At 39.9% G+C, this 14,359-nt stretch overlaps 1 protein-coding gene across 1 annotated transcript in view; it reads left to right on the top strand.

Moving 5' to 3' along the window:
- Positions 1-14,359, top strand: part of igsf11 (immunoglobulin superfamily member 11) — a 329,356-nt gene that overhangs the window by 546 nt on the left and 314,451 nt on the right. The gene's annotated exons all lie outside the window — the stretch shown is intronic.

Raw genomic sequence — 14,359 nt, 5'->3', positions numbered from 1 at the left:
TATTAGCTCGTGGCTTTTCAGCTTGTGTAGGTGTGAGACTTGTAGGGTTTTAAACTTTCCAACTGTTTCTGCGTGAGTATCTCCTGTTGTTTTACCGCGATCATGTTATGATCTGATCATAAGTGGTCAGCGGCAGGAGTTATTCTTGGATTAGCAAGGGTCTGAGGAATTTTTAGGGATTGGAAATAAACCTCTCGCAAAATCGAAGAGCGATATGAGAAAAAAACAGTAGTGAATATGTAAAAACTCTGGACATCCACATTGGGCTGGACCATGGAATCATTGTTAACACTGCACTCTGTAATGCACAAACCCGTTATTATGAGGAAGACGTTTATCTACCCTGCTCAGGTAAATAAATCTGGCACACCACTGCTAAATGACCCAGGGTGTATTTTAAAGCAGAGATTTGCCGAGATGTGAAGCACGTGCACGATGACAGATCAAATTCACATCATGCAACACAAATAAATATTTTATCTTGAAAACGCACTTTCTGAAAGTATAAGTCAGTTGTCGCGAGACAGTAAAAAACTAACTTTTTTAATTTTAGGTCCGGACACATGATGATTTGTCCACTTAGACGCAGCGGCTGTCTGTTCCCATCTCTTCTGTTATTTCCCCTCATTTCAATACATAGCCTTGCTTAACTGAGCGTCGGTGTTTTACATTTTCTCCTTTATTCAATATACATATCCGGCGTATCTGGCTTTTTAAAAGAAACTTTGAAATTTCGTATTGGCATCACAGGAAGTACACCGGCCTCCATCTGTTACCCTTGTTTAAGTTCCACTTAATTGCTTCACTTGCTTGTTAAAATATTGCTTCTTTTCTGGATTGTTGAACTAGTTGCTCAATAATTCATAATTCAGTATTACGGGCCTAGAAAAGAGGTCGACTCATCATTTTTAAGACTTGCATATAGTAAAGAAACAAGATTCAGTGATGAAAGATTCTGTCATCATTAGTAAAGCAGAACACATACACACTAATACACACTTTTATGCCTACGGCGTGTATTAATTAAAATAATAAACGGGTCCCTCTCGTCTGTTATTTATTCTGTGAACCCATAGACAGTGTGGAGAAGCCTCTTAAGTTCAGAGGTGACTGGCACGTTTGCTTCCACTATAGTTTCCTAACCTGCAGGTGTTTGGTTTGGGGAGAAAACCCACACATGCGCGGGGAAATCACACACCCAAAGTGAAGCAAGTACTCAAACTCCGAAAACGGGACCCAAGGTTATGGCGCTCATGAGGCGGAAACGAACACCAATTCAGTTTGGCAAGGTTGAGGATTTCTCTCGATACTGCGAACATTGAGTTTGATCCGTCGCGACGTGGAATTGGGTTAAGAAGGTTTGTGAATGCCGTCTAATCGCAGCCTTCACAACGGTCATCCGATTCGCTTCGTGTGTAAACTACAGTGAGGTTTGAGGAGGATTCAGGAGAATCTCGCGGCTTCCAAACGTATCCACTCCATCTCTTCATGATTTTGCAGCGGTCCACGCATTATTTTTTTTTTCCTCAGGTACTTGCCGGTCATTTCTGTGGAGGCTCGTGGACAGATCGCTTGACTACTAATCCCGGGATTAGGCGGCCGCGTGAGTTCTTTGTTTATGCCCGCACCCCCAGCCTCCGGCACGTGCCGACTGGGAGCACAGCGCTCACTTAGTAGACCTGCGCCCGAGCAGCAAGAGACGTAAAGATCGGGTTTCCAAAGGAAGGGCGCTTAGCGCGGGTAAGGGAAAACCCAACTCAACGTTGACGAACAAGTGGAAATAAAGACAGGGAACTGTTGTTTTAGTAAAACAGCTGGGATGAAAGATGATGAAAAACATTAGTTAGTGCGTAAGTAAAGTGGCCGACACCGTGACCCAGTCATTAGCATTCCCACCTCACAGCTACAGTTTGCATAATGTCTACTTGGCTTTCCTTTAGATACTCTGGCATCCTTCATATGTAACTGGTGACTCTATATGGCCCCCGTGAGCCTCTGCTCTTGTGTATGCAATTTGGTGAGCTGGGGTCCCGACTAGGGCTTGTGCCCAGATGCTTTTTAACTCTGACTCCAGTTCAGCAACTGAATGAACAGTGGGCTAAGGGCAACCATGTCTTTTTAAGTATGTATCATTAAGAGCTGCAGTCATTTAGGGTAGTGGACAAAGCTGGCAGCCTGACTGTATTACTGCTTCTATTTATTGGTCATTTCTGCCAACTTTATTGGCACTCTATATTTTTTGCCAACTGCCAATACTGCATGGCCATTCTGTGCTGTTGTCAAGACTGACAGCTTTTCTGGCCTGCTGTGCGTCTGTCGCTAATTTTTCTAAGTTGTATCCATGGTGCAGGCATGTCTGAATTTTTAACCAGTTGTAAGTCGTCAGGGTCCTGGATGCCTTTGCAAGTTTTCTAAATTTAATTCTAAAAGAGGCTGGATTTGTCTGATATATTGGCACCCTCCTGTCAGTGTGGCCTTACTGTTTTCAGTACCTACAACAGAGTCATTCTGAGAGCAGCACTCACTCGACTGCTGGGTGTGTCCTTTGTTTGTGCTAACCTTCTACAGAGTCGTCATGCATCCCTACTTTATTTTTGATTTTTTAAATATGGCTAATAAATAACTATGTTACTAGAATAAATGTAAAGATACTAGCTATTTGATGTCTCTTGCCTTTCCTCATTTCCTCGTATGCCTTTCCTTGATGTGTCTCAGCCTCTCTTGATTGCTTTTGTATAAAGCCTGCTTCTCAGACTGTCATTTCAAGGTGTTTTGCTCACCTCCTGCCCCCTTTTTTTCTACCACAAGTGGAAGATGAGCAACCATAACCTGCCATGAAAACATCATTCATATTCATGGGAATATTTCCTACCTTTGAAGGCGACTCTCAGGGTTCCTCTGTGGCTTTCCTTCCTCCTTCCTTGTGTGTGTCAATCTCTCTTGTGTAGCACTATCTGTCTTGATCATATGTGCTTGAGCAAGCAAAGCAAAACTGATAAATCAAATTGGTTGGAGGGACTGGGAAAGCAGTTGCACTTTATTATATAGTAGTTTTTTTACTATGTTGTTTATCTGAATATTTTCTTCCATTTAGTAAAAACACATTTAGAATTAGGCACTAGAGCCAAGATGTATTCGTCAGTTATTGTCAAAGCCTTCAAACTGGGGTTCCATGAGGTCTGTGTTTCTACTTGGAGTTTATTTATGTGCTTTGAAGAGCTGTGCTAAGGGATCTAAACTTCAAGCTCAGACATCCTTGTTAACAATGGTTCAAGCAAACATTCACAGAGGCACTCTCTGTAGCATTGTGTAACATAAGGTGTTACTGACAAAGAAGAAAAAAATCCACAGATCTGTGAAATCCTGAGAGCCGTCATCTGTTCCAGCTTCCCGGATCATTCAGCTGTTAATTTTTTTAACGAACAAATGTAGAACATATCTGCTCACAAATTAAAATGGCAGATTTCAGCCATCCATTCATCCATTATCACAAACAGTCTTGAGCAGGATTGCTGTGAGCCAGAGGCTATCCCTGCAGACACTGGGCCCGAGATGGGTAAACAGCCTCATTATTTTTTATACACAGAATGCCTAAGTATTTCACATAGATTAGGGTGAGGTTTCTTTTCAGGGAGGCCAAGGGGATGATTGTACATTACCTTTGATCCTGTAGCTATCCAACTGTGGATTTGTTGTCAGTTTATGGTTTTGAAAGACTGAATACTTCTTCACTGCTTTGGAGCTCTTTTTTCTGGTAGCTGCTTTGGACATTATGAAAACCTGGAAATCATTTTAATGACTTCCCCTTTTAAACTGATTGCTTTAAAATGGCATCTTTTAGCTCCAAATGCAATCTACAGTATATACAGTATATCATTCTAAAAATGTCATAATTGCAACATAGAATAGGAGTGAGCTGGTCTAGCAGACATCTTAACAGACAGTGATGTACAATATACTGTGCCAATGACTGACATACTGTATAATATCAATACTGTGAAACTGTAACTAACAAGGTTAGGTGTAATTCTAATCATTTTATACTTGTAACGTAAATGCTTACACTCTGTTAATATTCTTGTAGATACAGATAAGGGTTAATTAAGCTTTTTTTTGTCGAGACTCCATCTTGCCCTTTATAGTATCTTTCAGGCCCATTCCTTGCTGAATGCCCGAGCAATTGTCAGTACAGGTTAGGCTTTACCCTTGGACAAACAAATGTGATTGTTAGCACTTCATTCTTGAGGAATCGTGGACAATCCTTCTTGGAGGGGGAGTGGGTATTTGACGGAGCAATTTCGATTGCTTAATCATCCTGCGGTGACCCACTGCCATCCACTTTACAAAATAGCTGTGACCCAATACCATTAAATACAACAGTAACTGCGACCCAATGGCAACAACTCATGACCCATTACGGTTTAAGGAAACCCTGATATAGATGATTCTTGTTGTGCCTATCTATCTATCTATCTATCTATCTATCTATCTATCTATCTATCTATCTATCTATCTATCTATCTATCTATCTATCTATCTATCTATCTATCTATCTATCTATCTATCTATCTATCTATCCTTTGACCTTTCATCCCCAAAGTTGCTGATTTGATCTCCATCATTGACCCATTGTGTGACCAAATCACTTTATCCTGCCTGTGTTCCAGATGAAAAAAAAAAAAGTTATAACCTTAATTTAGGGTGTTCATAAGAAATATAATGTTTTACTTCATGAGTAAGGAGTTCATATTCAAGAATAGTTGGGTTAAATATTTACAATGCAATAAAACACAACACAACTTATTTTTTACGTAGTGCTCTTCAGTGAGTGGAGGCGCAGAGCGCTGTGAACAATTCTCAGTTAAAATGCAAGTGTAGATTATACTAATTACTTAATACACAGCTTGTATACATATAAATGCAGATTTGTATTGAATTCTGTTTGGGTGTGAGCAGGAGTGTACCCTACAATGGACTGGTATCCCGTACAGGGCCTGGTCCTGCCTTGTGTCCAGTGCTGCCAGGGTAGGTTGTGGCTCCTTGGGTCATAAGTAATGAGTGGCTATATAAGTATGCAGTGCATTAAGAATAATATTGATCAGAGGTATTACTTAGTAGTCATATCTGAAGTATGTGTTGCATTTTTTGTCTTTTTATGTTATAGGAGTTTTCCTTCATTGCCATTTGAAAGTTTTAATAACCTAATTATTCTAAAAAGGAACATATATCAACACCTCTATGTCTGTAGTATACTATGCCTACATCTTTATACACATATACAGTATACAGTGTATAAATGTGTATGTTCAAATTACATAGTGTCTTGAGCAGTGTTTTTTTAATGTAAGTTTTGTGTTTTGCTTTAAGTAAATTTGTAATATTATTTAGCTCACAGGGCTTAAGATTGGAATTGAGCTTCATAAGAATTAATTGACCTTTTTTGGTTAATGAATAGATTAACTTTTAGCATAATTTGGATTTTGTTTGTATCAGTAGTATGAAGAACAAACCCCTAAGGGCTAACTCCAGTCCAACAGCACAGTTAACTAGATTGTTCCAGACAATCAATTTACATACTCATTTTTTTTAATCTCTTAAAAATGAAATCACACATTTTCTTTAAATTATAAGGCTCCACAATTTTATCCTTTCTACTTAACACTTTTCCGAAATTTGTTGTAGTTATGCTACAAAGAAAGGTGGCACATTGTTTAACACTGCTGTTGTAAAGGCCTATAGTCCATGCATTGAATTCCACTGTGGTCACTGTCTGTTATTTACTTGCATGTTTTTATCTGTCATCCCCAAGGACACGTGTGTTAGTGTTGTAAGTGGCTCTAAATTGGCACATATGGGTGAGCGAAGGTGAATGTGCATGCCCTATAACAGACTGGTGTCCCATCCAGATTTGGTTCCTGCTTTGTTCTCATTTATGGCAGCTTGTCAACACCCTATAAAAGTGAACTGGTCCTTTATCAAATATTGTTCCAGAAGAGCAAGTATACAGTAGAAATAGAATGTGCATGCATTGTGCTGAAAAGCCATAAGATGGTATAAGTCCTATAATATAATTATAAGAGGAATTATCAAAGTGTTCCAGTTTTGTTCTGTAAGCTATGCTCTACAGACAGTCTCTCCTTGTATCCTATGGTATGCCATGGCACATGGAGATGAGAGTTTTGATTTTGGTATATAACCCCTCTACTCTTGCTCCAGAACTTTTTTTAGGTTATGGTCCCAACATTTTTCAGGTCACATCACACATTAAGGTTAAATTCCCTGAAACAGAACATTTTATTTGATTGATCATAAATGTCTGTGCTCCTACTTTCAATCTGAGTAACACAGCAGAAATTTTTAAGCAAATTTGTGGCCTCTTTTTCGGCCAGTCTTTGACATATTGCGGTCACTTTTGTGTGGCTGGAGGTGGACTTCTCCGCTAAGACAGATCAAAGCCATTATAACAGAGTTGCCGAGGTTTTGCCATATTTTATTTGTTCTCTGCCTTAGAACTGCACTTCTAGACATTTTGTCTTTATGAACTGTACATGTTGCAGAGGACCAGAACCTTTTATTCTGACTATTATAAGTACTTATTTTACAGGCTCTTTTACACTTATCAGCATGCTGTATCTCTTGCTCTGTCACATCTGGTTTCCCAGTGGTCCAGGTGAGAACTGTTTGGAAAATCTGAAGCAATCTTTTCTTCAGCCACATGGTGCGATGTCTGTGAAGAATGCAGAGAGGGGTGTTAATTCGAGGCTGTTCTGCGTAGGTGACAAACACATACGCCTACATGGAAATGATCAGATGAGTTGCTTTAAATGGATGGCAATCTAGTATAGCTATTGAAAGAAAATGATTTGTCTTTTTGGTTTGTTACAGTTAAAGCTGCTAGGGAAGGGTTACTTGTGCAAGGTGGTGGCAAGGATAATGCAGACTGTCAATTGGCTAGGCTATGGTTTTCTTACTGTGATTTTACCAATTTGACTCCTTAGGTGGGTAACACTTTGAGAATTTTTGAAGGAGTCTAGCCTACATTTTAGAGCCGTGGGTGAATTAAAGCTTTATGGCTGATATACTCTGATGGAAGTGCATAACTAGTGGTTTAAACATTTTTATTACCTCATAAAGACAGCTACAAAAGCAATAAAAACACATGTAATAAGGTAGCTTGTATAGGCTCACGCTGGCTGTGCTTAAAGAGCTCATTTATCAAAAGAGATTAAATTGCCTACTTACATATACAGTAAATTTGATATAGAATAGCTAAGATGCTTATCAAATACATCAGACAACATGTAGATCATAAGATTTTGAGATAAACAGACCAGTCATCCCTTGTTTTCTGACTATAATCTTCCTTGCTTATTCACGTGGTTCCAAACTCATGCTGGTGATGAATGCATCATCTTTTTATATAAGCCATGACAGTGTAACAAGGTATACCAAAGTCTAAAAAGTTCAACTGTCATCTCTATGCTCCATCTAAATTAACGTGGATGCAAATATAATTACTATAGTTTCTAAAACCAGGTACCCTGGATTACATGATCTCAATATATTGCGGTGTCCACTTGTAGTGAGTCAGACATATTCTGCTTCTGCTGCTCTGTCACACTAGTTACCTTAAGTGCCAGCTGCCCAAACATGGTTGAATCATAAAGCATGCTAGGTTGGAACACAGAGATTGGATTGAGGTTGATTTGGGATTCATCTGTGCATTTGTTCTTTTTGCTCTTTCTAATACAGGGATGTTGTGAGCTGTAGATACAAAACTGGAAGGTTCATTCACATCCCATATTAACTGTCATTGGCCACTTTGGTCTTACAAATCATAATGACAAGCTTAAAACAGATAGATAGATAGATACTTTATTAATCCCAAGGGGAAATTCATATAATCCAGCAGCATCATACTGATGCAAAAAAACAAACAATATTAAATTAAAGAGTAATAAAAATGCATGTAAAAACAGACAATAACTTTGAATAAGTTAGCATTTACTCCCCCGGGTGGAATTGAAGAGTCACATAGTGTGGGGGAGGAACGATCTCCTCAGTCTGTCAGTGGAGCAAGACAGTGACAAAAGTCTGTCACTGAAGCTACTCCTCTGCCTGGAGATGACACTGTTCAGTGGATGCAGTGGATTATTCATGATTGACAGGAGTTTGCTTAGTGCTCATTGCTCTGCCACAGATGTTATACTGTCCAACTTTACCTACAATAGAGCCTGCCTTCTTAACAAGTTTGTCCAGGCGTGAGACATCCTTCATCTTTATGCTGCCTCCCCAGCACACCACTGCGTAGAAGAGGGCACTCGCCACAACAGTCTGGTAGAACATCTGCAGCATCTTATTGCAGATGTTGAAGGATGCCAACCTTCTAAGAAAGTATAGTCGGCTCTGACCTTTCTTACACAGAGCATCAGTATTGGCAGTCCAGTCCAATTTGTCATCCAGCTGCACTCCCAGGTATTTATAGGTCTGTACCCTCTGCACACAGTCTCCTCTGATGATCACGGAGTCCATGTGGGGCCTGGGCATCCTAAAATCCACCACTAGTTCCTTGGTCTTGCTGGTGTTAAGGTGTAAGTGGTTTGCGTCACACCATTTAACAAAGTCTTTGATTAGCTTCCTGTACTCCTCCTCCTGCCCACTCCTGATGCATCCCAGTGCAGCTCTGAGTGAAATAAGCAGTACAGTAAGAGATACTTGGACTTTAATATCTAATCTGAATATAGTTTAGCAGAAGCTGTTGCCGGTTTTGTATTTACAGCTCCCTGCAAAAACAAAAACTAATAGATGGATGGATCCTAAATCAGCCTCAATCCAATCTCTGTATTGACATGAGACCCAGCCCAGCTCACACCCTGCATGTTTTATGGTCCCACCAGGTTTGGATAGCTAATACTTAGTGTAACAGAGAGGCAGAAACAGGACATGCTTGACTTACTACAAGTGGACACATCAATATATTGTGACCAGGTAACCAAGAGTACTGTGTCTCAGAGTCTAGTTACATTTGCATCCACCTTAATTTTCATGGAACACGGAGACAACAGTTGAAACTCATCAACCTTTGACCTTCTTTGTGGTGATGAAGGTGCAACCCGGTGAGGATGCTCCCTTTTGTTCCTGTTAAAACCATCCATTGTTAATTAACGCTACCAACAATATCAAGAAGTAGTGAGAGTAATAGTGTTTGTGTAGCAAAGTGACACTTCAGCTGTCAACTGAAAGGAACTATTGGTACCCTCCATTTACAGTAAAATAATCTCTCATTGCTGTGGTTTATTTGCTCAGAAGGGAGCAAGTGAAGTTAATGGATTATATTCAACTGTCCCAGTATGTGTCATCATAGGTATGTGTATAAGTGTGTCCTGTGTTGAACTGGCATTCTCCAGGCTTGGTCCCTTTCTTGCACCTGGTGCTGTTGAGTTAGACCGCAAATGACCCTGAAGTGGATTTAATATATTAGATAATGGATGGATGGACAGCTATCATTACCTTTTGATGAACAGGCTTCATGTTCACAAAATTAATGGATGAATGGGTAGAGCTTTATTTTTATCTCCTTTTATTTTTAGGTCAAGTGGTGTCCCTCACCTAAGGGCTGGTGAGGCAGTGCTCTTTCATCCCCTAGCAGATGGAATTGTTGTGAAAGAATTAAATAAGCAGTAAACTTACCTCACTGATTTAATGTGTTGTTAAAATAATCATAGAAAGCTCAACCAAGTCATTATAATGAAATATTTCACTTTTCATGATATGCTGAATACAATTTATTATATAGGAAAAAAAGGACTATTTGAAATTTCCTGGCATACTAGCCTGTTTCCAGGGTGCTTGGGCAGACCTTTGGACCATGAAGTGTTCTCTTTATACCTTTGGTCACTTGTGTGGTGAACTTTCAGTTCAGGCTTGAAGGCCTTTTAAGTGGCTGATTTCAATTACTTATATACAGTACATTTAAACTCATTGCCCAATAAATAGAAATTTATGAATATTCACAATCATTTCTGGTTTTGTTGTTGAATATTTGATTTTGATGTTGATATTTCTTTTAAAACTGTTATTTAGTGGTTTCACTATTGACACAATGCACAGCTGCCTCGCAGTTAGGAGACCCAGGTTACCTTCCTGGGTCCTCCCTGCGTGGCGTTTGCATGTTTTCTCCGTTCCTCCCACAGTCCAAAGACATGCAGGTTAGGTGCATTGGTGATTCTAAATTGTCCCTGCTGTGTGTGTGCCCTGCCTGGGGTTTGTTTCCTGCCTTGCACCCTGTGTTGGCTGGGATTGGCTCCAGCAGACCCCCGTGACCCAGTAGTTAGGATGTAGCGGGTTGGATAATGGATGGATGGATATAGTAGATGGTCTAAATTCACCTAAATTTAAATATGCAATACCACTAAAGTTACTTTTCACATTTTCAATCAATCATTTGGTTGTGTCCTTACGGATATAGACTCTAGCCATCTCATTTTCTGCTCTTTCCAATTCACCCCATCTTGTGTGACTGTACAAGCTTTGTTTAACATTCTTGGCATTTCAATTCGTGCCTAGTTCGACTGACATTGACAAAATAATATGTTCGTAGACCTTAACTTCATTAGATTTTTTGTGGTGTAATTAAACTGACATATTATCATCACTGATGCTTGTAGCTTAATGCATTATCAAACACAATGTCTCTCCCTGGCTCCCTTACAGAAGTTTTACTAGATGCTTTCAGCCACCTTCTAATACCAGTGCCACCTCTCAGATCTTGCGTTGCTCTTTCCATGCAGCTTGAATGATCTTTTCCCTATTGTATCACATGCTTGCACCTTTTAGCCATCAACTGTGCCTAATACCACTCACTTCTACATTTACAGGCACTTTCCTGAAGTCCATCTGCCAGTCCAAGCCACGATCCTTCCTGAGATTCTCTGGTGGCCACGTACCCATGGTGATGGATTTAAGCAGAGACCTGGGTCTCATAAGTGCTGCTTCTTAAGTGCTCCTTCTCTTTCTTTCTCAACAAGAAAATCACACATTTAAACATTATTTTTATCCATCCATTCATCCACCAATCAAAATCCAGTATTGTAGTGTTGTTTTTCTAGCCAGAAAGAAGTTACAGATTTTGCACATGCATGTCAAACTGCAGCTAAAATGTTAAAAGCAGTTATACGAGCCATACTTTAAGAGAATTATTGAAAGAGCAGCACTCATTAAAAGTGATGACAAGTAGGGGAGGATGCGACCCTGCCATAACAGTTAGGAAAAAGGTTATCATTAACTCTGTGCACGTTCCAAAAATGGCCTGTAGATGACTTGTAGACACAAATTAGCCCCCAGAGAATAGTCAGCAGGTTGTTCATTCTTGATCTACAATAAGTTGGGAAGACACAATGCAATCTCACATGCACACTTTCTTCTGAGTCTGGCCTATTTTGAGCTAACCCTGAGGACAGAATATCAACATCTGTGTTAAGCAAATGCTACAGGATATAATACCATCGCTACTTTTTAAAATTTTTTCAAGCCAAGAGTTTGGGCTCCTTGAGGATGAATGCATGAGATTTATCTCAGAGAGGTAGATCTGTAACTGTTTTGAACATGACCACCCAAGTTTTGAGTTTAATTTGCCTTTCTGGACCCTGCTGTGTTTGCATGCTCTCTCCTTGTTTGTGTGGGTGTTTCCCCTGGGACTCTGGTTTCCTCCCACGTGCCAAAGCTGTAGATTGTTAGATTAATCAGAATATGAGTGAGTGCATGTGGGAAAGTGATAGTATGGTGCCCAGTGCATGGTGGTTCTTAATTTGCTCTTGATGCTGCTAGGATAGGCTTTTTCTTCCATTATCCTGAAATAATGGTTGGGTGGATGCAGCAGAATTCTCTCCTCCTAACTCATTTGTCTTTATTCTGCTCATTCAATTGAACTTGATTACACTCCATCTTGCTTACTAAAGCACTGAATCAGTGATTTCAATAGTTTCAGATTTCTACTTTAAAGAAGATATTGCATGCTGTTCCTGGGAGACATGTGACTGCAGCTGAAAGTTGGATTTAGACTGCGAGTCAGATGTTGCTTGACAGATTGCCGTTATCTCATCTCAAGTTCATTAGTGAATCTTTCCTGAATGTCTCTGTTATGCACTTAATTCTGGATCGGCTGCAGTTTCTTTTCCTTTAGAAAGTTAGCATGAGCACAGTGACCCATCTCAGTCGTAGGCATTGATAGGGTTAAATGCTGTTTCTGATTATGTGTTGGATGGGTGCTATTTACTGGTGTTTGAGGGCCACATACTGTATATTAGGCAGTTGGGTAGTTGTGAACAATTCTGACAAATATATTCTTTTCAGGGATTGTATATATAAAGATATGATGTATATGTCCCCGTGACCCTGTATTCGGATTCAGCGGGTTAGAAAATGGATGGATGGATGGATGGATGGATGATGTATATGTAATTTAAGATCAATTCACAGATAAATAGTGATATGATTTGTAAATTAAAGTCACGCTTTCTCTGAAATGATGTTGAATTATTACTTCTCTCAAATTTCATGGCTGTCTATCTAAGATAATAAACAAACTGTAAACTGCATGACACAAGACAGGGGACGTAGGCTGATATTATGGGATACCTTTCATATTTCATTATGAAAATTCCTGGTCAGTACAGGGAGGTATGAGAGGTGACTCCATGGATTTGGTAGAGGGCACATCTTCATAAGTGAGGAGTGCCCTACTCAGTCCTAGTTTTAGGAGCTATGGTGGCTGCAGGCTTTTACTTTCATTTTCACATAGATTAGATAGATAGATAGATAGATAGATAGATAGATAGATAGATAGATAGATAGATAGATAGATATTATTTGTCCAATGGGGGATAGATAAATAAATAAATACAGTCATGGCCAAAAGTATCAGCACCCCTGGAATTTTCCAGGAAAATGCACCATTTCTCCCAGAAAATTGTTGCAATTACAAATGTTTTGGTATACACATGTTTATTTCCTTTATGTGCATTGGAACAACACAAAAAACAGAGAAAAAAAGCCAAATCTGACATCATGTCACACAGAACTCCAAAAATGGGCCGGACAAAATTATTGGCACCTTTTCAAAATTGTGGGTAAATCGTTTTATTTCAAGCATATGATGCTCGTTTGAACTCACCTGTGGCAAGAAACAGGTGCTGGCAATGTAGCAATCACACCTGAAGCCAGTTAAAATGGAGAAAAGTTGACTCAACCTTTCTGTTGTGTGTCTGAGTGTGCCACACTAAGCATGGAGAACAGAAAGAAGAGCAGAGAATTGTCTGAGGACTTGAGAACAAAAATTGTGGAAAAATATCAACAATCTCAAGGCTACAAGTCCATCTCCGAGATCTTCATGTTCCTTTGTCCACATAATCAAGAAGTTCACAACACATGGCACTGTAGCTAATCTCCTTGGACGTGGATGGAGGAGAAAAATTGATAAAAGACTGCAATGAAGGATAGTCCGAAAATGGTGGATAAACAGCCCCTATCAACTTCAAAACATATTCAAGCTGTTCTGCAGACTCAGGGTGCAACAGTGTCAGCTTGAACTATTCATCGACATCTGAACGAAATGAAACGCTATGGCAGGAGAGCCAGGAGAACCCCACTGCTGACACAGAAACATAAAAAAGCCAGACTGGAGTTTGCCAAAATGTACTTGAGGAAGCCAAAATCCTTCTGGGCGAACGTCTTGTGGACAGATGAGACCAAGGTAGAGCTTTTTGGTAAAGCTCATCATTCTACTGTTTACAGAAAACAGAATGAGGCCTACGAAGAAAAGAACACAGTACCTACAGTCAAACATGGTGGAGGTTCTAAGATGTTTTGGGATGTTTTGCTGCCTCTGGCACTGGATGCCTTGACTGTGTGCAAGGCATCATGAAATCTGAAGACTACCAAAAGATATTGGGGCGCAATGTAGGGCCCAATGTCAGAAAGCTGGGTCTGTGCCAGAGATCATGGGTGTTCCAGCAGGACAATGACCCCAAACATACCTCTAAAAGCACCCAGAAATGGTTGAAGACAAAGTGCTGGAGAGTTCTGAAGTGGCCAGCAATGAGTCTGGATCTAAATCCGATTGAACACTTATGGAGAGATATCAAAAGTGCTGTTGGGAGAAGGCACCCTTCAAATCTGAGAGACCTTGAGCAGTTTGCAAAAGAAGATTGGTCGGAAATTCCAGTTGAGAGGCGTAACAAGCTTGTTGATGGTTATAGGAAGCGCTTGATTTCAGTTATGTATTCCAATGGGTGTGCAACCAAATATTAAGTTGAGGGTGCCAATAATTTTGTCCAGACCGGTTTTTGAGGTTTGTGTGAAA

The sequence above is a fragment of the Polypterus senegalus genome, chromosome 2, assembly GCF_016835505.1.
Source record: "Polypterus senegalus isolate Bchr_013 chromosome 2, ASM1683550v1, whole genome shotgun sequence".
Lineage (NCBI taxonomy): Eukaryota > Metazoa > Chordata > Cladistia > Polypteriformes > Polypteridae > Polypterus > Polypterus senegalus.
Note: the sequence above shows the minus strand (reverse complement) of the source record. Positions and strands in the feature narration are given on the sequence as shown.